The 23,544-nt window shown below is 41.3% G+C and overlaps 1 protein-coding gene across 5 annotated transcripts in view; it reads left to right on the top strand.

Annotated features, from left to right (window-relative positions):
- nell1.S (neural EGFL like 1 S homeolog) overlaps window positions 1-23,544 on the top strand; it is a 328,272-nt gene that overhangs the window by 278,913 nt on the left and 25,815 nt on the right.

Below are 23,544 nucleotides of genomic sequence, written 5' to 3'. Positions count from 1 at the left end.
TCTATTCAGTAGAATGATTTGCTGTCTGGCTGCTGTATACAGTAGGTGTGCAACAGACACATCACCTTACTGGATAATGAAGGCAGCAGAATATTTATTATAGGAACCTCTGTGGCCAAAGAGTAAAATAAGTAAATAAAAGAGAGAGCAGATGACACGTTGGTCGGAGCCGACACTGCAGTCTGGACTAATTTCACAGTCTGTCAAAGAGCATTAGAGAATGACATTTCTTTCCCATTATCCTTAAGAATGTGAAACCCAAGCAGCAATGCGGCAGCGGCAGACAGGCCTAATTCCCTGCACTTCAGGTGTGTTTCTCCTTTTGCACCGGAGCCGCAACTGACAGTGTTAAAAATGCCGCCTGAGCCGGGTCTGATTTAACACTTTTTCATATAAAAGTAGGAGAGGAGCCGCTTGGCACAAGACATAAAGTCCTGATGGTTTGTGAGGCTTTTTGTCACCTTGTGATTTATTAAGAACCTCAAACCATAAAGAGCAGTGGGGAAAAAATGGCAAAATCTGTGCGTCGGAGGGAAAAGACAGATAAGGTAATTTCATTCAAGTGACAGAATCGTTATAATTTAGAGCTAACTATCTGCTAGGGAAATAGATGGACCCCACGTACCATAACATCTATGTGCTGTGGCAGAAAGGGGGCTCCAGTCTCTGTATAAGATATCTGACCCCCAGATGTAAAATGCATGAATGGTATTTATAGGCTTAAAGTACACAATATAAAGAGATCTAAAAGGCATAAATAAGGGCAATTTAATCCCATTTGAATTAGCTTCCCCACAAAGAGATACATTAATCCAAGCAGTCTCTGATTGACTGGCTAACTGCTTCGGGACTGCTCCCTTTCCCATGTCCAGATGGGAGTGGGGGTTGCACCCTACTTAGAATTTTTGGCCTTAGGGGCCCCTGACCACTTTCTCATTAAAGCATAACCACAGGAGGGAACAGGGGATGTAACTGCTCCACCTCCTCTCAATGGAGCCCACTATGCTGCCGAGGGAATACTGCCAAGGACCCATGAGTGCTGCCATAAAGAGGACGAGGGTGAGAGAGGAGGGTCCTGGCATGAAATAATCCTGCCAATTGCAGTGCCTTGATCTGCTGTAGAAAGTCCCACATACACCAGCCAATGAATCCAGTCCAGCTGCTACACTGCAACTGCCTTCCCTGACTGCCAGGCAACCCTCTGCATGCCTGATGTGGGGGCTACAGTGCAATATTAGAAAATAGAAAGAAAGTAATATGTATCAGTGTTTTTGGCTGCTGAGTGTGGGAATACATACAACAGCTCTATACAGTATTGATATCAATAGACAGACCGATAGATGATTGATAGATGTACAGATAACATATAGAGATAGATGATAGATAGATAGATAATATAAAGATATCAAGAGACAGGTATAAATAAATCATAGATTGACACATAGATGACATAGATAGACAGCTTGAAACATTAATAAATAGACAGATGATGATAGATAGATGATAGATAGATAGATAGATAGATAGATAGATAGATAGATAGATAGATAGATAGATAGATAGATAGAATAAGACAGATGGATAGAGAGATAGATAGACAGACAGACAGATAGCTAAAGGGTCGGACTGCTGAGTGCAGGACCCACCAGGGCTTCTGCTCCTGGGGGTCCTCACCCTCGACGGGGACACGCCCTCCCCCTCCGATGAGAGCATGTAAATTAAACCTACCTTCAGCGGGGAAGGGGAACAGCGGCCTGGGGGAGGGCCAGCGGGATCAGGTCGGGGTGGTGGGCCCACCACGCCAGGGTCCACCGGAATTTTTCCCAGTCCAACCCTGGATAGATAGATAGAGACAGACGTATAGATAGAGAGATAGATAGAGACAGACGTATAGAGAGATAGATAGATAGATAGATAGAATAAGACAGATGGATAGAGAGATAGATAGATAGATAGATAGATAGATAGATAGATAGATAGATAGATAGATAGATAGATAGATAGATAGATACAGATGGAGAGATGGAGAGAGATACAGCAGATGGATAGAGACAGACAGACAGAGACATGGATAGATATAAATAGATGGATAGAGATAGTTTGCCTTCCTTTGGATCAACTAGCAGTTTAGGTTATACAGTATTTAGACTTTAAAGGGATGAACTTGATGGACATGTCTCTTTTTTCAACCTAACTTGCGCTTCATGTGCCGAAACTGACAAAACTGCATCAACTCATCACTAAACCGCCTTGTCTTCCCTTTCAGATTTCGTCTTCTTCTGTTCTGAAGGTTTATGGGAAATCTTTGGAGGTTTATTGGGGGTTTACCATTAAGTTAACTTTTAGTATGTTACTAATTCTAAGCAACTTTTCAATTGGTCTTCTTTTTATCTTTTTTTTTTTATAGTTGTTTAATTATTCTTCTGACCTTAACCAGCTTTCCAATGGGGGTCACTGACCCCATCTGCATAGGAAATGGTCTGTAAGGCCACAAATATATTGTTATTGCTACATTTTAATATTCATCTTTATATGCAGACCTCTCCTGTTCATATTCCAGCTTCTTATTCAAATCAATGCATGGTTGCTAGGGTAATTTGGACCCTAGCAACCACATGGATGAAACTGCAAACTGGAGAGTTGTTGACTAAAAAGCTAAATAACTCAAAAACCACAAATAAAAAACCACAAATAAAAAAATGAAAACCCACTTAAAATTGTCTCTATATCCCTCAATATCCCTCTCTACAGCATACTAAGAGTTCATTTAAAGGTGAACAACCCCTTTAAGGATTTCACTTTTTTTTTACTTTACTTTATGGTGTTTCAGCTGTTGGCTGGTTGGCCAGACAACAAGGGATTTGTTTTAATAACAGAAGGAAGCTGGAACTGCAGAAAAATGGCATACAATCAAGCTGAAGGTAGTCGCACTTTTCCCAAGTATCCTCTATGTCCCCCTGGTCAATAATAGTGAGGGATCAAATCCTCAATTCGCTGAATATCGAATCTAAAGATTTAGATGAATCACAAACTGAATGGGGGTTCCTTTTCCACCCCAGAAATACCATATAAAACATGGGACTCCAAAGCGCCGATGCCTAGTGCTTAAAGCAGCTTATCTTCCCCTTTATTGATTCATTTGTACTATTTTATTCCTTTTTTTTTTTTTGTGGAAATCCAGAGAGAGTTTAATGGGAACCACTGATTGAAACTGCCCCTGTACCGATCTCATTGTGCCGACAATGAGATCGGAGCAGAGGGGGAGGATAATGCCACTATCAGGGGGAGCATTTGGGTTCATCTTTTATCTGTAACAGAAGCCACTCCATCTTTTCTGTGGCACAAAATGATATTGTCAGGCTCTGATTTAATGGGTTTCCTTAATAAATGATAATCAATAAACAGGAAGATCTATTGTGTCCCAAGTATTGTTTCTTTTCAGTTTATGAAAAGAAACAATACAAAGAGGTATTAGGGGAGAGACGCTGAATGTGACCCAGTAGGTTTCATTTATTATTTCCCCTGATACAAGAGGCAGTGCCAGTGCCCAAGGCAATATTACTTGGGCCAGGTTCCCTCACTACCTTCTGTTTGTCCACTAGCCCAGCCACAACCCCTCCTGCACCTACTACTTGGCCCATGTGGCCTCCATGCCTCCCCTACAACTCTCTGTTCTCAGCTTGCACCCCCCTTCCAATTGTGCCCAATTCATGCACCTCTCCTACTGATACTTCTTGCCCTGGCAACAGCATCTATCTCTAACTATCATCTATATATATATCTCTATATATCATCTCTCTCTCTCTATCTATCTATCTATCTATCTATCTATCTATCTATCTATCTATCTATCTATCTATCTATCATCTATCTATCTTTATCTATCATCTCTCTCTTTGTCTCTCTTTTTCTCTCTCTCTCTATCATCTATCTATCATATATTATCTCTGTCTGTCTGTCTATGTGTCTGTGTGTGTAGTATTTATAATGGCGCTTTCCTTGCAGTGCACTGAGCAATATCACAAAAAAAAAAAACAAATGCTCCTTTTTGCCACCTCTAAAGCACAAATAAAACAATTTTATTGCGAGTATTACAGTGTCCCCAGGGCTGAAATGAATTAATTTCATATCTAGAATTTCCATTTCTGGCGACCGTGTTTCCTGTATATGTTAGAAAGCGATTTCACTGCCTCCAGGGACAATCTTTGAGCTTAATAGGACACGGCAACATTTGAAGGAATTCCCGGGTCTCCTCCTCTAAATAAAAAAAAGTCCTGCAGTGAAAGCCTCAATGTGTCTAAATTAGGCATTTTGGGCTCAACGTCGTCTTTCAAGTGGATGAGACCTGAATTTACAGCTGGACATGCCCACTTGGTTTTCAGTGTTACTTTGCTTATAACAGGTGTCTGAACTTGGGGAGCTGACTCAATGGGTCTGGGGAGCAGATGTAAGGTTATTTAGGGTGACATTTGTGCTGCATTTTCTAGATTCCTTCTAGGACCAGCGTGAAGGCCAATTGGGGTGACTGTTACCCCAATGTTTCTATATATCTGTAACCTTGTAATGAGCTAAGGGGGCCCAGCCTGAAGACCAGTTAGGGGGAGATTTGGGGTGAGTGCTTATTTGTGCCCTGGGTACCCCTGTTTTGATTGGAGGGGTTTCCATGCTGCAAAGCCCTTGGGAAACTGCTTTTCACTACAAAATTCACTTGACAAAAATAATTCCGTAAAAGATATTCGGAAGCCAAAGGGGAAAGGCAATATATATTTTCCTCATTACTAATTATGTCTCCCCGATGTCACGTTGTCTTTTGACTTATAGAAAAGCATTGAATATTGTGAAAGAGAAGCAGCTTGGGGTCTCTGCTCACAGCACAAAACAATTGCACCTTTTATTTGGTCACATATTGTGTGGGCGCCATGCTGGGAATCAGGTGGAGAGAGAACAAACATATTTCATCAGAAAATGTTGTGTGTCTCCTGAAGCCTTTCACGCGTTATGCTTTTCGGAATTTTTTTTATTTTATTTTATGTTAATCTCCGGGTCAGGAGGCAGAATGTGTTTTTTAAATGTTTTCCAAGAAAAAAAGAAACCCAGCTATTGTGATATTTATTGTTCGGAAGGCATTATGCGCAGGTCTGGTGCGGGGAGATAAGACTTTGGGTTCAGATTCTGAAACTCCTTAAGCAGAGTTCCTAGTGACCTAAGGCAAATCTTATTTGGGCTGATTATGTTCCTATTCCTAAAATAAGAAGTGATTTCGGGAGATGTTAGAGCGATTTCCTTGTTATTTAAAGGCAACAATAGATGCACAGGAATTATATGTAGCGGCTTGAATGAGAATTGAATTTCCCCCTTTTCAAAACTCATCTTACTCCGACTTACAATAAAATACCACCATTATCTGACTGTGCCTCTGGCACTATTATTTAGCTCGCAAGCGCGGCAATGCATCGACCGTGCCGGAAATATTCCAATCACGCCTCTCCCGAACCTCACAGCCCGACTCAGCAATAATATTATAGCCGGTAATATTCTACGTGGGTAATATGAAGCAGGTGCAGCTTGGATTTACATGGTATTTATAGTTATATGCTGATATTAATATAGGTCCAGATTTATTGGCATTCAATGGGACACTTGGACCTAGAGATTAGTGACCAACCTGAGGCACCCCCATGGAATATTCAATGCTGAGCCCCCAATCAGTGGCGTGACTAGATATTACTGGGCTCATATTTTAATCTAATGGGATCCTTTCAATTAATTTAATTTCCAGCACTCCTTATATAAATACTAGCACTTGATTAATTTAATATACCTTTCTTATGTGTTTTTAATAATCCTCACTTAATTCAAGCATCTTTTCCCAGTTAATTGCACTCCTTTGATGAACTTTGTCATTTTTATCTTTTTATCTTTTTAATTGGCACTTTATAGTATTTATGAATTATTCTAAAATCAAGTAGTTGATCAATTAATTAATTAATTGATTGGGCACTTTTTTCACCTTAACTTACTTATTTAATTAATTTATTTAAATCCTAAGAGATTTAACGTATGCTGGATACTGATTAGGTTGTTACCTACGGGGTACTTTTTTCTTTATAATTTTGAGCATTTTTTGACTTTCTGACGGTTGTCAGCCCTCGTGTGTAACCTTTGAGATCCTGTTTATTTTGGGAGTTAAGAGTTCCTTTTCTGTTTTAATTTTCCAATAGATATTACTGGGCCCCACAGCAAATTATTTTTCAGGCCCTCTAAAATATTTAGAGGTTGACTTATTTTACCAGTATTTTTGGAAACTGTATATGAATTATGCCCCTTTGCAGCCGCAGGGTCTGTTTCCTCTACAGTTACACCCCTACTCCCAATTGTCTCTGGAAGCAACATCTCCCCTATCCGTAGGGTCCTGGGGATTTATGGGGTATCAGAGGCAAACTAACCTCCATGTGCACATTGGCTGGAGTGGTGTAAAGGCAGTGCCATTGGATTCTGGAGCAGTGGGAATATGCTCTCTGGATGGTTAAATAGCATTTAGTCGTCTTGCAGTCTGATGGAAAAGTCTGAGTTGGGCAGATACCAGGAGAACCCTACCTGCCTGAATGTAAAATGCCCATTAATGGAAGAGGAATAATGGACTGGAGCTGTTTCCATGATTTGGACCTTAAGGCTACAGGATACAATGACAATTTCCTACATTGTGGAACAGATTGGGGGCGTTCCGGTTCCAACATAATAATTTCAGAGCCAGGTGTGTACAGAATGGGTTTGGGATGGGAAGAACCCCTGTGGGATAAATTGGAACCCCCACTGTTAGCCTGATCCCCAACATCAGTGCCCAACCTCACTAAGGCTCTTGTGGCTGAATGGATGCAACTCCCAGCAACAACTCCCAGCAACAATGTTCCAACATCTAGTGGGAATCTTCCCAGAAGCACCAGGGCATTTATAGCAGCAAAAGGAGGGGCAACCCAATTAAACCCCTGTGGGATGGAACCCCGGCTGTGATCCTGATACCCAACATCAGTGCCCAAACTTACTAATGCTCTTGTGGCTGAATGGAGGCAGCTCCCAGCAACAACTCCCAGCAACAATGTTCCAACATTTAGAGGGAACCTTCCCAGAAACACTGGGGCAGTTATACCAGCAAAAGGAGAGGCAACTCAATTGAACCCCTGTGGGATGGAACCCCGACTATTAGTCTGATCCCCACCATCAGTGCCCAACCTTTTGTGGCTGAATGGAAACAACTCCCAGCAACAATGTTCCAACATCTAGTGGAAACCTTCTCAGAAGAGATGGGGCAGTTATAGCAGCAAAGGGAGGGGCAACTTCATATTAACCCCCCTTTGTTTTGGAATGAGATGTTGGGGGACAGGTGTCCCCATCCTTTTGATCATATAGTGTATCTGTATAATTTTACTTCAGCAATTCTGCACCTGAAGCAACCGACTCGTGGAGACTGCTGGTTCAGGTCAAGCACGGAGAACCAAATGCAGCTCTAGTTAACTGTGAAATACAAGGGCCATAAAAAAACATATTTATTCCAAATGTCTTCCGAGCCAAGGAAAGTTCCCACTGAGCAGGGAAATAAATGCTAAATAAGCCTAATTCAGTCAGAATCCCCTCTGTGTCTGCACGGAGACACAGACCCACTTCTGGTGGGAGTCAGGGGCTGGAGATGAATTCAAGAGACCTCCTTATCATGAATGGAGAGGCCGAGTGTCGTTTCAGCGTGAAATGGTTTGTCCATAAAACATATCCATTCCGAATGTCTCCTGGATGAGTATGGATTCTGTTCCACCACATTTGGTTTTGTGACTGTTTTTCCAAAGATTTGCATATTTTGGGCATATTCTGCTTTGTATTATGTCTTTTTTAGGGATGACTTGGCACTAGCAGCCACTTGGAAAGCCCTGTAATGTGTAATGTTCTTGTAATACTTGTTCTGGGCACTGATTTTCGGCTTTGCTCTCTGAATTCCTTAACAACAAAACTCCAAGACCCAATGGCATTTTTTCTGACTAGCTTTCAATGCTCCAGTACATAGAGCTACATTTGCCTCACAAACTGAGTTTAGTTCTTAAATTATCCTTGCAGCAACTGGATAAGTGGGGGTTTTAGGGTTCATTTATTTTTCTTTTATTTTCCTTTTGCTCCAAGAATTCCCTTCTTTACTGACACCCCCCCCCCCCAAACTATGGTTCTGGGGCAATGCACCATTCGGATTCACTTTCTTCTTAACGCCATAATCGCAGCCTCAAAACATACAAATGTTCTTGCAATGGAATTTTTGACTCTCTGCAGATGGATTAACTTTTCCTTTAATTCTCCCAGTAACAATTTGCAGCCTGAGTCCATATCTAACAATAAGATAGTCTGGATCAGTTCCATAGCCCATAACTGCCAGCTGTGCTTTATTCCACTTGGCTGGGGCAGTTTGGATACTGACCATTTAAGAGATGAGTGTTTTTGGCTCTGTGTTGGTCTGCGTAGGAAGATATGTAAATCCTGCACAGATTATTAACATGGACTGCTCTGAATTCCAGGCCTGAACCCCCTGTAATATCAGTAACTGATTCATTGTATCAATGCATTCACTGCATCTTCTGTATGTTTCCTTTATTCAGACAACTCCCTGCAAAGTGTCAAGGGCTATCTTCCTAGGGTGGCAAAGAGCTGGGGTGACTGTTACCCCAATGTTTCTATATATCTGTAACTTTATTATGAGCTAAGAGGGCCAAGCTGGAAGGTCAGTTAGGGGGAGATTTGGGGTGAGTGTTTATTTGTGCCCTGGGTACCCCTGTAACTATAGCAGGGTGACTGTTACCCCAATGTTTCTATATATCTGTAACCTTGTTATGAGCTAAGGGGGCCCAGCCTGAAGGTCAGTTAGGGGGAGATTTGGGGTGAGTGCTTATTTGTGCCCTGGGTACCCCTGGAACTATAGCAGGGTGACTGTTACCCCAATGTTTCTATATATTTATATGTAAGTTATGTGCGCACTGACTTGTACTTAGGTTACTAATAGAAAGAACAAGTTGAAGAGGTACATACATATATTTATATATATATATTGGAATACAGTTATTTAAACTAATTATTACCACATATTCGTTCACTGCAAAGCAGGAGAGGCGCTGAGCTAATTTAATGAGAGAATGAAGACGGCAGCAAGTTCTTTTATATGTGAAAGGCAAGAAAGTGGTACAATTAGCCGGGAGAAATGTAAGAGGGGCTTCAAAGGGAAAACTGTGCTGTTACACAGACTCACTTAACCTGAGATGAAGAGAGAAGGGGCCATGTTGGAAATGCAGATAAAAATTGGTTTTACATAAAAACACAGATTGTAAGTAAAAGACAAATCTGTTACATAGCCAAGCCAACCAGCAGAATTAACTTATAAGGGGGACACGGATGGGACATTGTTATTATTATTATAACTGTATGGCAGCTCCTATTCTTATGTCTTTTCCTCTTCTTCGGGGCGAGTTATCTCCCCGAACTGCCTCCCCTGCCGGCTAGAATGAAAATCACTGGCAGGATGCCACTCGGAGCGCTTTGTTTTCCAAAGTCGCCAAAGTTGCCTCATGAGAAAACTCCGGGCGACTTCGGAAAACTAAGTGACCCAAGTGCCATCCCACAGACCATATACACAGGCCATATACACAGATGACTAATCTCCCCGAATCACAGCACGTGTCTCTGCCCTCAGAGCCAATAGCGGCAGGATTGAAGGAGTTTAACAAGATAAAGGAACGAAGACAGTCACAGGAGGTGAGACTATTATAATATATTAGTCCTAATAGTGACCATTAAAGGAAAAGCTACAGAGGTGTTTTATTGCCAATAGATTAGCGGCAATAGTGCAAGCTAGAATGCTATATTTATTCTGTAGAATGTTTTACCATATCTGAGTAAAAAGCTCTAGAAGCTCTCTGTTTGTTTAGGATAGCAACTGCAGTATTAGCTTGGTGTGACATCACTTCCTGCCTGAGTCTCTCACTTCTCACTTATAGCTCTGGGCTCAGATTACAGCAGAGAAGGGGAGGAGAAGAGGAGCAAACTGAGCATGCTCATGCCCAGGGCAAGGAGGTTTAAGCTGAAGGCAGGAAGTCACAATTCAGCAGGAACAGCCCCTAAGTTACAGAGAGATATCATAAAAGCATAACATAATTCTTCTGTAGTTATGTGAGGTTCCCATGAGCTTTTATTGAATGGATTTAGTGACCCAACATTTGAGTTCTCAGACTGGCAATATAATAATCCCATAAAAGAAACACTGCTGGGCCCCACTGGATAGAATCGTTCTTATCATGTTTGAGCTCCTGAGATGTTTAGACTAGCAAATGGCAAAGGAGAAAATGCAGGAGAATTGATAAATATCAGGAAAACCTTGTTCTGCTGAGATTTTGACCTTTGATAAATCTGCAGTGGATTTTGTTTTGTGGCAGATGTAGCAATTTACACCCTATTGGCTGCTTATCTTCTACACTGAGCTGTTTTGCTGGCCAGTGGCATCAGAGACTCTAGCAAAAAGATATGGAATACTTTCCCTTCAATTTCACCTTGATCTGGCGTGGCAGTATGAAATAAAATGTTATCTGAGAGCTCAGTAATATATAATAATATGAGTGCCATCTGGCTAGTGCTGGAAATCAGAGGCTCCAGCTCAGCTGTCAGATCAGCCCCCTTATGTACTGAGTGAGGGGGGGGGCAACTGTCAGAATTGGATCACAGTAACCAAATGCAGGTCTGGGGAAATGGGCTGGTTTGGAGCATCTCATCATGAAAGAAAGGGACCCCGTTATGCCCTGTCTGAACACAATTATATGAGAGGTCTTGCTGAAGATTGGGATCACTACAACTTGAAGGAATCCGCCATCTGAGTGTTCTAGTTCCACCCACTTCCTGAGCCACATATTCACAGCCCTGCTGTGTCAACTGCCATTAGAGTATTCTAGTCCCACCTACTGCTGGAGTTACCACCTTCCTGTCCCTCCCCCCCCTTAAATTGCCATCAGTTTTCTTGTCCCACCCACATCATAAATTACTCCTTGCCCCTCCCCCTGTAAACTTCCATCAGTGTTCTAATCCCACCCCCTTCTTGAGTTACAGATTTCAGATCCTCCCCCTGTAATTGAGTTACAGACTCCCTTCCCCTGTAAGATTTCATCAGAGTTTTCTAATCCCACCCATTGCTTGAGTTACAGACCCCCAGCCCCACTCTCTGTAAGCATTCATGAGAGTGTTCTAGTCCCACCCACAGGAGAACGAAACCCTAAAAATGAATGTGGCTAAAAATGCCCTATTTTATATACTGAACTTATTGCACCAACTAAAGTTTGCAATGATCCAGGACTTCCAACTTGTCACAGGGGTCCATTGTTGAGAAGCTAAACTTAGGGGTCATTGCAAATTATCCAGCAGAAAATGAGGTTGGTCTGTAATATAAGATGATGCTACAGGGCTGATTATTAAAACCTGATGCTAATTGCACTGGTTTATGTGCTGCCATTTAGTAATTATATGTACTAATTACTAATCAGTCTTATATTGTGACATTTTTATTCTATGTGTACTGTATATTGTGAGTGGGTCCCTAAGCTCAGTAAGTGACAGCAGCACAGAGCATGTGCATCAGCGCGAAATGTACGTGGGCATCTTTGGAGACACAGATCTTTACTGCTAAAGGGCTGTGGTTGCCTTGGGCTTGTACTGACTCCCAAAACATAATGTACAACATTTTTAGCCTACTTCTTTAATCAAGCTTTACTTCTCATTTAAGTCTCAGACCCCCAGCCTCTCCCCTTGTAAGCCTCCATCAGAGTGTTCTAGTCCCACCCACTGCCCCAGCCCCACCATCTCTAAGCATCCATGAGAGTATTCTAATCCCACCCACTGCTTGAGTCCCTGCCCCTCCCACTGGAAGTTTCCATCAGAGTGTTCTAGTCCCACCCACTGTTTGAGTTACAGACTCCCGACTCCACCCTATTTAAACTTCCATGAGAGTATTCTAGTCCCTCCCCGCCCCCCACTGAAAGTTTTCATCTGAGTGTTGTTGTTATTAGGAGGGATAAGTTGAAGTGTATATGTTGAGGATCGCAAGGGACTCTTTTTCACTTTATTCCTATTTCCAAGCACAGATGAAACAAAGTATAAGTATATGGAAGGCATGGCTCAGATATATAGATTTCTTTTCTCTGAGAATCCCAGTAGTATAAAGAGCTTTTTATCAGCACGGTTGCACCTCCAGCTGTGGGAGTGGGGCTGAACAGGTTTATTATCCCATATAAAAGGCTGAAACCTATAAAATCATGCAGCAAAGAGGGGCTCTGTGTATGTGAGGTTGTGGAGAATTCTATTTCACAGGAAACCAGGAGTCCCCCTCCTTTTTTTTAAGGGAAAGAACATTGGGGTCCGTTTACTAAAGTGCGTTAAAAATATTCGCACAATATATAGACAGAATTTTCGCCAAATATGTTATCGCCAGTTTACTAACCTGCGGTAAATATAAATTTGCGAATTTTCTTGCGCAAGAATAATTGTTCGCCAGTTATCGCATTTGCTGAAAATAATGCTACGTACACATTAACGCATGGTTTACTAAACAGCGAAATGTGCTAAAGACAAAATTAACGCCAGAATATTCGCAAACTTTTACCGCCACATATGAAGTGGCGTAAAAGTATTTTTTCTGCCAGAAAATTCTCAAGGGGCAGGAAATATCCCATAATAATGTTTTTTTTTTACCCATCATTCTTTGCTGACAGGAGACAGATCTGTAGCTATTGCTGACAGAATGTTTGGCTTCTGTTTCTATCTGGTGCAACAGCAGCAGTTTCAGCTCAGAGTCGTATTATTGGCAGTGGCATCACAGTCCAAGGATTCGTCAGCCTGTACACTTTTTGGTTTCATTGGGATTGGCTACATTAAACTGTACATTTCTATGAAGCAAAGAGATTGACTGGTATCATTTCCTATGATTCTATTGGCAGAAGGGTTTATATGATGCATAAATGTTTGATTGGTGGTACTCTGGTGATGTTGTTGGATGGTATAATCATCAGTCAATAAAGTTTATAAGTTTTGAAGATGCATTTCTGGCCATAAATGTCACAGTAAAAATTGCCATAATAACCGCCATAAAACAAGACTATTTTATAGCATAAATATTCGCAAAAACGTAATTTTTCGCCAGAAAATTCGCCAACTCGCTAAAATTACCGCTAACGTAAGCTGGTTCCTTATCGTAGTTACCGCAAGTGATCGCAATGACTTCTGAGCGCATCGCTGTTTAGTAAACTTAGTCGCTGCGAATATTCTGGCGTAAAAATATTCTCAGCGATAACATGCGGAAACTTAAAGTCAGATTTACCGCACTTTAGTAAACGGACCCCATTGTTTGTAATTGTACAGAGCCAACGCTGTATCATTAGAATTCATGTTCTGCCGAGTTTCTAAAAAGACAAATTATATCTCTGGGTCCCTTTCATTTCTCATATCAGCCACCTGCCTCCCGACGCATGGGCTCCATCATTTCCTCACTTCTTCTTTTCCCTTGTTTCCATGTTTCCAATAAGTCTGTTGCCAAGTATGGATCGTCTGGATATTGCAAGGGAATAAGGGCCTTTATCTTACAGAGAATCAAAATCAAGCACAGACTAATCAATAGGAAGTAGGAGAGCTAAAGGGAGATAGATAGAAGATCATAGACAAAGAGAGACATGATAGTTCAATATATGATAGATAATATATATATATTTATTAGAAATAGGTATAAAGATAGATTATGATAGATAATTAGAGAGATAGTTGATAAATTGATAGATCAATAGACTGATAGAATGATTGATAAATAGCTAGATCAGGGCTGTCCAACTGGCGGCCCGTGACCCCACCTTCTGTGGCCCCCCACATGCTGTGTCTGCTTAACATATGTAAAATTTAAAAGGTATCACTAAAGAGATTAACTGGCCCCTGCATTGTTTAAACCTCAAATTCAGACTCTAATTCCCTGTATTGTTCACACTTGTGACGCCTCTATTGTTCACATCCTAAAACCCTGTACTGTTCACACCTGAGACCCAGACTGAAACTGCCCACATTGTTCACCTGTTCACACTTTATTCAAAATGCTAATGGGGCACCAGCACTGTGTCACTGTATGTAGTACATATTAGAATGATATCTTTCCCTGTCTCCTGCTCTGTTCTGCCTTCCTTCCCTGTGTGTGCCATTCTCTGCTTGCCCAGTGCTGCTTGTGTGTGCCATTCTCTGCTTACTCAATGCTGCTTGTGTGTGCCATTCTCTGCTTGCCCATTGCTGCTTGTGTGTGCCAATCTCTGCTTGCCCAGTGCTGCTTGTGTGTGCCATTCTCTGCTTGCCTAGTTTTGCTTGTGTGTACCATTTTCTGCTTGCCCAGTGCTGCTTGTGTGTGCCATTCTCCCTGTGTGTGCCATTCTCTGCTTGCCCAGTGCTGCTTGTGTGTGCCATTCTCTGCTTGCCCAGTGCTGCTTGTGTGTGCCATTCTATGCTTGCCCAGTGCTGCTTGTGTGTGCCATTCTCTTCTTACTCTGTTCTGCTTGTGTGAGCCATTCTCTTGATGCACAGGTGGTCACTTTAAATAAAAGGGGTAAGCTCCCCACCTGCAACATACATGGTGTTGTGCTATTCTCTTAAATCTTCTACATTGTACTGACGAGTGCCGACCGTCTAGAGAGATCTGCACCACCAGGGCAGGAAGCATCATGGAAAGGGTGAGAGGTATGGTTCATCTACACACAGAACCATACTCTGCTTACTCAGTGATGCTTGGGCATGCCATTCTCTGCTTGCCCAGTGCTGCTTGTGTGTGCCATTGTTTGCTTGCCGTACGCTACCTGTGGAGCCTGTTAGGGGTTTGTTCTTGGGGTTTGTTAACATTTGGAAATTGTTAAGGGCCCCTAAGGTGTTTACTCATGTGTTGGGGGGTTGTTGTATTATCCACAGGGGAGGATGAGGCATATGGATTTAAGGGTATGTTTTTAACATGACTTCAATTTTTCACATATGAGTGATGAGGGATTTCCCTGCAGTGAGCACTTAACCATTTGGTTTTTTGGTGTGCTACCACCGTTAAAGTAGATATGATCTTAAAAGTAATTGTGGTAATATGGGTGTGGTTTAAAAGGGGGAGTGGCCAACACCATTATCGGCCGTCCATCACATAGGCCAGTAAAATTTTGGCCCTCGGTACCACAGTAATCAAGGTTATAGCAAATCTGCAGTCTATAGGAGCATCTGCAAAAGGGCCGACAATATCAATAGCAAGTTTTTCCCATGCTGAATCAGGGAATGGTACTGGCTGAAGTGGTGGTGTATGTGTGATAGCTGTTTTGTCATGATTCTGACAAGTAACACAAAAATGAATCACAGTTACCACATCAGCATCCATTGCTGGCCACCAGTATAGTTCTCGTAGTCTTTGTTTTGTACGTACAATTCCTTGATGACTTTCATGTGCAAGTTATATGAGCTTTTCTTGCAAGGTTTCAGGTACCAGTAAACAATGAGCTCCACGGACAACATAGACATCTACTAAGGACAGTTCGTGTCTAATCCTGTAGTAAGGTTGAAGATCAGGACTGAGTTTCTTCTCAGCATTTGGCCATTTGCTTTGTAAGACGTCCCGTATTTTTACTTGAATTGGACATGTGAGGCAAGCTTGCTTAAAATCAGCAGCTGTAACTGTAGATGATAGTAAATCAGTCAATGCTACAACTTCTATGTCCTCATCCAGTGTATCAGAAGCTGCAGGTAAAGGTAAACGTGACAAAGAATCAGCAGTAACATTTTTCAAACCTGGTTTGTATTGCATTTTGTAGTTGAAATTCAGTAGCCTTGCTGACCATCTAGCTATACGCATTCCAGCTCTTCCTAGTCCCTTTGTTGTAAGCAGTGTAGTTAAAGGGTTATGATCAGTGCAAAAGGTAAATTCTCTACCCCATAGGTAGGTTCTCCATTTTTCTGTTAGATTCCCAAAGTCACAGGTAACAACCAGCTCTCTCAAAGCTGCTACAAATTATTCTGTGGATTCGCCATTACACTGTCCACGTTGGCGGAATTTATATCTTTTAGCCACCACATTTACTCTTGGCATGAAAAAGTTCTTTATAGCAGTAAGAGCAGTTTCATAAGTCTCATCAGGTAATAGTAATGTATAGAATATACGCTGTCCCTTTGCTCCCAGGCAGCGAATAAGTAAAGCATGCTTTCTAGCAGCAGAAATCTCTAGCAGCAATAATGTTATTTTCAAACATATGGATCCAAGCAGTAAAAGGTATGGTAGGCTCACCAGGGTTTGGAAGAATAGGTGCAGGCTGCTGCAGAGGTAGAAGAGCCAACCTTGTCGCCATTTGTTATGTTTTGGGTAGCCGAGAATGAGTAGAGTATAACAGTTCTTTATTAGCAGAGTCATGCAGGCATTATACAACAGTAAGCTTTCACTTTTAAGCTACCAGGAAGTATGCACAGTATAAGTATGAGCACAGTGACATCTACAGACCATTTGCCTGAACACCACAGATAGATAGATAGATAGATAGATAGATAGATAGATAGATAAAATGAGAAAGATCGATAGAATGAGATAGATGAATAGATAGATTGATGATAAACAGATGATAGATAGAATGAATGAGATAAGGAGATGGATAGATAAAGAGAGACAGAGAAAAACAGATACAGTAGATAGAATGAGATAGATATATGGATAGAATTGATAGATAGATAGATAGATAGATAGATAGATAGATAGATAGATAGATGATAGATCTGACTTATCAGCAGCTTCATGAAAAATGTCCTATTCCACCCCCCTCCCCCCACAAAAAAATGAATAAAATGTGCAACTTATTTGAATGAGGTAAGGCCGCATCTGGAGTATGCAGTGCAGTTTTGGACTCCAGTCCTTAAGAGGGATATAAATGAGCTGGAGAGAGTGCAGAGACTAAGTGCAACTAAACTGGTTAGAGGGGTGGAAGACTTAAATTATAAAGGGAGACTGTCAAGGTTGGGGTTGTTTTCTCTGGAAAAAAGGTGCTTGCGAGGGGACATGATTTACACTTTACAAATACATTACAGGACGTTATAGACAAATAGCAGGGGACCTTTTTACCCATAAAGTGGATCACTGTACCAGAGGCCACCCCTTCAGACTAGAAGAAAAGAACTTTCATTTGAAGCAACGTAGGGGGTTCTTCACAGTCAGGACAGTGAGGTTGTGGAATGCACTGCCGGGTGATGTTGTGATGGCTGATTCAGTTAATGCCTTTAAGAATGGCTTGGATGATTTTTTTGGTCAGACATAATTTCAAAGGCTATTGTGATACTAAACTCTATAATTAGTATAGGTATGGGTATATAGAATTTAATTAAAAGTAGGGAGGGGTGTGTGTATGGATGCTGGGTTTTCATTTGGAGGGGTTGAACTTGATGGACTTTGTCTTTTTTCAACCTGATTTAACTATGTAACTATGTAACTATGAAAATAAATCTAATGTTATAATTTTGGTTCTGTACCAGAAATCCTGTTTTTGGAGCTTCCCCGGCATTAGGCAGTTCCCTGGGATTTCCTTTATATCAGTGGTTTCTGTGCAACAGGAGGCCAGTGCTGACAAATGTACTTAAGGGGAATTGGATCACACATTTACACATATTGTCCTGTATCTGTCACCAATGATATATTGTCCATATCCACACGTCTAAAAATAGTTATTGCCTGGCCGGCCACCCCAGGGGGCTTATTCATTTTGATATCCGGGGGGGCACTTGTGTGTGTCTGATTCCCTCTCTCACTTTCTGTGGTTCATGTTGGATTATTAAAGCATTTTGTTCAGCACTTTGATTTTTAAATTATATCGTTGAACAGCAATTGTCTCCAGGCAGCTCTGTAGTTGCTGAACTACAAATTCCATCATCCTCAGTGGCTGTTGTGCTCTTCATACAAGATGCCACACAATGTTGGAGTACTCTACCTCTGTATTCCCTCTTTCAGGAACAGGTGCCAGTCAGCATATTACCCAACCTGCCACTGGTTAGTAATTCACTTAAAGTCCAAGAAACTGCTGCACACTGTTGTAGGTGAATCAATATTTGTTGTGTTGTTTATTAGCTCATATCAAGTAGACAAGGCAATGTTTCGGACCTCGCAGGGTCCTTTATCAAGCCTATAGTAACACACTCCACTCTGTGTTAAATAGTGTTGATTAGAGGCGGGGATGGGGGTAGTGCTGGGCGGGAACAATTAATCCCCGTTAATTAATCTGTGCAACATATCGCTGTATCCGACATAAAAGTCCAGTCCATTCATTTTAGTGTCCTTTGTCTCCGCATATAACTGTCCAAATAACAATATCATGCTCATCCGTGCATAAAATTGAGCATTCAACAGTGTATATAAAAGTCCATTTAAAAGATTAAAGTTACAATGTGTATATAAACAAAATTACATTTTGAATCCCTCTTAATTTTTTCATTATATAAACACCTAAAAGATATAAATACCAATCATGTGATCACATTGATTTAGCAATTACAGAGCTCCTCTGCACTCAACCCATTATCAATATATTTAAGATAGTAGTAGTAGATGGCCAGCTTAAATATATTGCAAAATATGCACAAACAATCCCTGTTTTGTTTAAAGGGTAAGGCATTTTTCAGTAGCAGTATGCACAAAATGTCTCTGTCTTAAATATATTGATAATGGGTTGAGTGCAGAGGACTCTTGTATTTGTCTATATGTATTTTGTGGTCACAGTCTCATTGCACCCCCGCCTAATGGTTTATAAATTAGTGGTGAGCACAAATTTTCCTTGTTTGTTATTGATTTAGCAATATTATTTTATAAAAATTCCTATGTATCCATAAAGTGACAAAGTGATGAAAATGTTTGTGTCCTAAAAATTGTAATACAATTAAAACCTTTTATATGGTAACTATCAGCAATAAATGAAATTTGTATATTTAAATATTACCTTTCTTGTAAACTGTAAAACCGAATAACCACTTCGCCTTATCATACTCAGTTTTCAATATCCTTAGGGAAAGCGATAAACAAAAGCTTGTTAATACGTGATCAGATGTGTCTCCTAAAATTCTACTCAATTCTACTGGTAAATAAACATGGCAGGGGTATACTCCTTATTTAGGCCCCTGGGCCAAATTGTGTCTAATCTATGTATCCACTGCATCTCCAATTTATGTAGCTGCAACAATCTGTTTCCCCCTCACTGGTTATACATTTAACCCTTGCAAACTGCGATATTGGAAGTGAACATTTTAGAGGTTCAGGGTGAAAACTTTCAAAATGTAAAAGACTGTTTCTGTCCGTGCTCTTCCTGTAAAGGCTAGTGTTAAGTTTGTCTCCTCTTCTTGTTATCTGCACATCTAAGAAATTTAATGTGAGTTTGTCATAGGTTTCCATAAATTTCATACATTTTCAAATTTCATACACTTCATACAGGGTGCATGATAGAGTCTAGCAGGGGCTTCTGGGTGTAGTAGTGTTGTATCACACACTGATGATATATGTTTTATTATTGTATTGTGGCCATTTATTGCCAGGAATCATAAAACAGTGCTGGTATAAAGTTGGTGCTACATTTCTGGGTATGCTGAGCCACATGGTTGCTCACAACATGCTGTGGCTCAAGGTTAGTGCTTCAGCAAATAAAGGGTTGATATAAGCTAGGTGCATGAGAACATCTGTAAACAATGAAGGTTAATATTTGTGTCCAGAAAATCTGTTTTTCTACAATTCAACTCATTTCAAGGTTCTGCTATAAGGATGTATTATCTGGAATTGTGTTTGTTGTGTATGATCCAGTGGCTCTGTCAGTACGAAGCATGAGTCACTATTTGCCTTGTGCCATGTGCCACTGCTCTATACCGCAACTATAATATTGAGAGGTGCCTATAATAACAATGGGATAATAGTCTCTGGGAAATGAGTGTAGGATAGCAGGTATAGTAGGGAGAGATGGTGTCTATAGTAACAGTGGGATAATAGTCTCTGGGAAGGGACTGTGGATGCAGGATAGCAGGTATAGTAGGGAGAGATGATGCCTAAAGTAACAGTGGGATAATAGTCTCTGGGAAGGGAGTGTGACTGTGGGATAGCAGGTATAGTAGGGAGAGATGGTGCCTATAGTAACAGTGGGATAATAGTCTCTGGGAAGGGAGTGTGACTGTGAGATAGCAGGTATAGTAGGGAGAGATGATGCCTGTAGTAACAGTGGATAATAGTCTCTGGGAAGGGAGTGTGACTGTGGGATAGCAGGTATAGTAGGGAGAGATGGTGCCTATAGTAACAGTGGATAATAGTCTCTGGGAAGGGAGTGTGACTGTGGTATAGCAGGTATAGTAGGGAGAGATGGTGCCTATAGTAACAGTGGATAATAGTCTCTGGGAAGGGAGTGTGACTGTGGGATAGCAGGTATAGTAGGGAGAGATGGTGCCTATAGTAACAGTGGATAATAGTCTCTGGGAAGGGAGTGTGACTGTGGTATAGCAGGTATAGTAGGGAGAGATGGTGCCTATAGTAAAAGTGGATAATAGTCTCTGGGAAGGGAATGTGACTGTGGGATAGCAGGTATAGTAGGGAGAGATGGTGCCTATAGTAACAGTGGGATAATAGTCTCCGGGAAGGGACTGTGGCTGGGGGATAGTGTTATTAAAGGAAAACTTTACCTCCAAAATGAATATTTAAGCAACAGACTTTATATCATATTAAGTGACATATTAAAGAATATTACCAGCCTGATATATTTAAGTAAATATTGCCCTTTTACATCTCTTGCCTTGAACCCCCAAGTTACAGTGGGAAGCAAAAGACAGAACTCTGTCTGTTAATTGGCTTATGTGACCTACCATGTATGGTTTGTTTGTGTGCACCGCGAATCCTAAGATCCCAAGGGGTGGCCCTTATTTTTTAAAATGGCAATTTTCTATTTAGGATTATCCAATGGCACATACTTTTAATTATTATTAAAATGGTTCATTTACATGAAGCAGGGTTTTACATACAGTATGAGCTGTTTTGTGCAATATCTTTTTATAGAGACCTACATTGTTCAGAGGGTATAGTTTTACTTTAAGTCAGTTTTGCTGTGGGACCCTGTCCCTAACCTGTACACGCAGTTACATAACATCTCTACACTGAACAAGACAATGGTGATGTGTGTATCAGTAATGATACATCAAATATTAGCCCTGACTCTTGAGCTTCTGCTGCTTGATCTTTTTCCCAGCACTAACATATTCTGCTGGTGGTCCGCACTGATCCATACATTATTCTGTGTGTAGTTATCTCAAGGTTATCCTTGCAGCGCATTGCACATAGAGATTACTTTGTTCAATCTTTTTCTTGCATTATCCCCACCAGTGATATTCATGTCACCAGTAACAGGGAACCCATGCTGGAGTCAGTTGTAGTTTCATATGTGTCGGTCAAGAGATTAATGGCCTGAGTGATAAATGGGAGGTGGGTCATGGGACATTTTCATGGGTGCAATCAAATGACATTGGGCTTGGTTATTTAAGGGGAATCAGAGTCTTGTTTAAAATATGATCCATGGTTTTATATTCTCTATATAATTGTAACCTTGTTATGCTCTAAGGGGGCCCAGCCTGACGGCCAGTTAGGGGGAGATTTGGGGTGAGTGCTTATTTGTGCCCTGGGTACCCATGGAACTATAGCAGGATTACTGTTACCCCAATGTTTCTATATATCTGTATCCTTGTTATAAGCTAAGGGGCCCAGCCTGGAGGCCAGTTAAGGGAGAGATTTGGGGTGAGTGCTTATATCTACCCTGGGTACCCCTGGAACTATAGCAGGGTGACTGTTACCCCAATGTTTCTATATATCTGTAACCTTGTTATGAGCTAAGGGGGCCCAGTCTGAAGGCCAGTTAGGGGGAGATTTGGGGTGAGTGCTTATATCTACCCTGGCTACCCCTGGAACTATAGCAGGGTGACTGTTTCCCCAAAGTTTCTATATATCCGTAACCTTGTTATGAGCTATGGGGACCCAGTCTGAAGGCCAGTTAGGGGAAGATTTGGGGTGAGTGCTTATTTGTGACCTGGTTATTAGGGATGGGCGAATTTGAGCCGTTTCGTCAAAAATTTGACGTGCGTCTTTTTTTTTTTTGCCACACGCCGACATACAAGTCAATGGGCATCATTTCCATGGCGAAACAAGGTGCATTCCCTGGGTATCCCTGGAACTATAGCAGGGTGACTGTTACCCCAATGTTTCTATATATCTGTTACCTTGTTATGAGTTAAGGGTGCCCAGCTAGTTGCTATGTAGTCAGTTGGTAACTCAGCCCTTCCAAAGTGATTGTTTTTGTTGTTCAGCCTCAACTCTCTATATCATTTTTAATTTTTTTTTCCATAAAAAAAACTGTGACCGATCATCTCCTCTCCCGGTGCCACAGATACATATTTAATTTGCCATGTGTAGGGGAGCGCTCAGCCGTAACTTGCAATTTACCAAGTGAATCTCGGAGCCTAAAATCGATATGGAGTGAGCCTGAGTTGTTTGATTTTATACAGGATGGGGGCATTGTCTACCTGGAACTTTCCATTCCCTTCAGCAGTGAAATGATTCTCCATAGGATCAAGTTGAACAGTCACTTTGACTGTGACGTTACTGCCTGCTCTCTCCTTAGACCGATATTTGTACAAGTGATTCAGATTGGTACTGTAGGTGTTAATATTTCCTTTGTGTATAAATACAGATATATACATGTATAGAAGGAATGCTCTGGGCACACATTTAAATTATTCTTGGTTCCCCCAAATGGTTTGTGGAGGCAGAAATTGGATACATATTAAGTTCCATGCCATGCTGCCAAAGCAGAGGGCATCTGAGCATTAAAGTCAAACAAAACAGGTTTTTAAGCATCCCTAAACCTGACCCGTATTGTCATCTGGTACCACAACCTCCATTCTGACAGCACAGCTCGTGGCCCTGATCTCACACGGATTTATTTATAAACAGAGCTCAGACTTTCAGTTCAGCTCTTCAGGCAGGGAAGGCAGAGGGCTCGAGAGACACTCACTGTCTGCTCAATGAGACACAATCCAGGTGATGACTCTGTTACGTATATTAGGCATTCGATGTGCCTGCCATTGTTCCCTCTGTACAATATAGGGGTGGCATCAATCAATTACATAGCAGGGGGTTTTATTGGACATAATTATCCAATGAAGAGCAGCTGGGTGAGGGTAGACAGAAGAGCTCAATAGTGATGGGCGAATTTGCGCCGTTTCGCTTCGCTGGAAAATTTGCGAATTTCCCAGTTCAGAGGCCCAGGGCTCTAACGCCTCAGAGAAATTAATAACATTCGATCGCTAAACACTTTCCAAACTGACATCGCCTATTTGCATTGATGAATGTGACAAACCACCTCTGCTGAACCTCTGTGTTGGTACAGTGAATTCAGAATAGAATATATTATCAGCAAACAAAGGTATGGATGGAGCACATAAGAC

The sequence above is a fragment of the Xenopus laevis genome, chromosome 4S (genome assembly GCF_017654675.1).
Source record: "Xenopus laevis strain J_2021 chromosome 4S, Xenopus_laevis_v10.1, whole genome shotgun sequence".
NCBI lineage: Eukaryota > Metazoa > Chordata > Amphibia > Anura > Pipidae > Xenopus > Xenopus laevis.
This window is presented reverse-complemented; position numbering and strand designations above follow the sequence as displayed.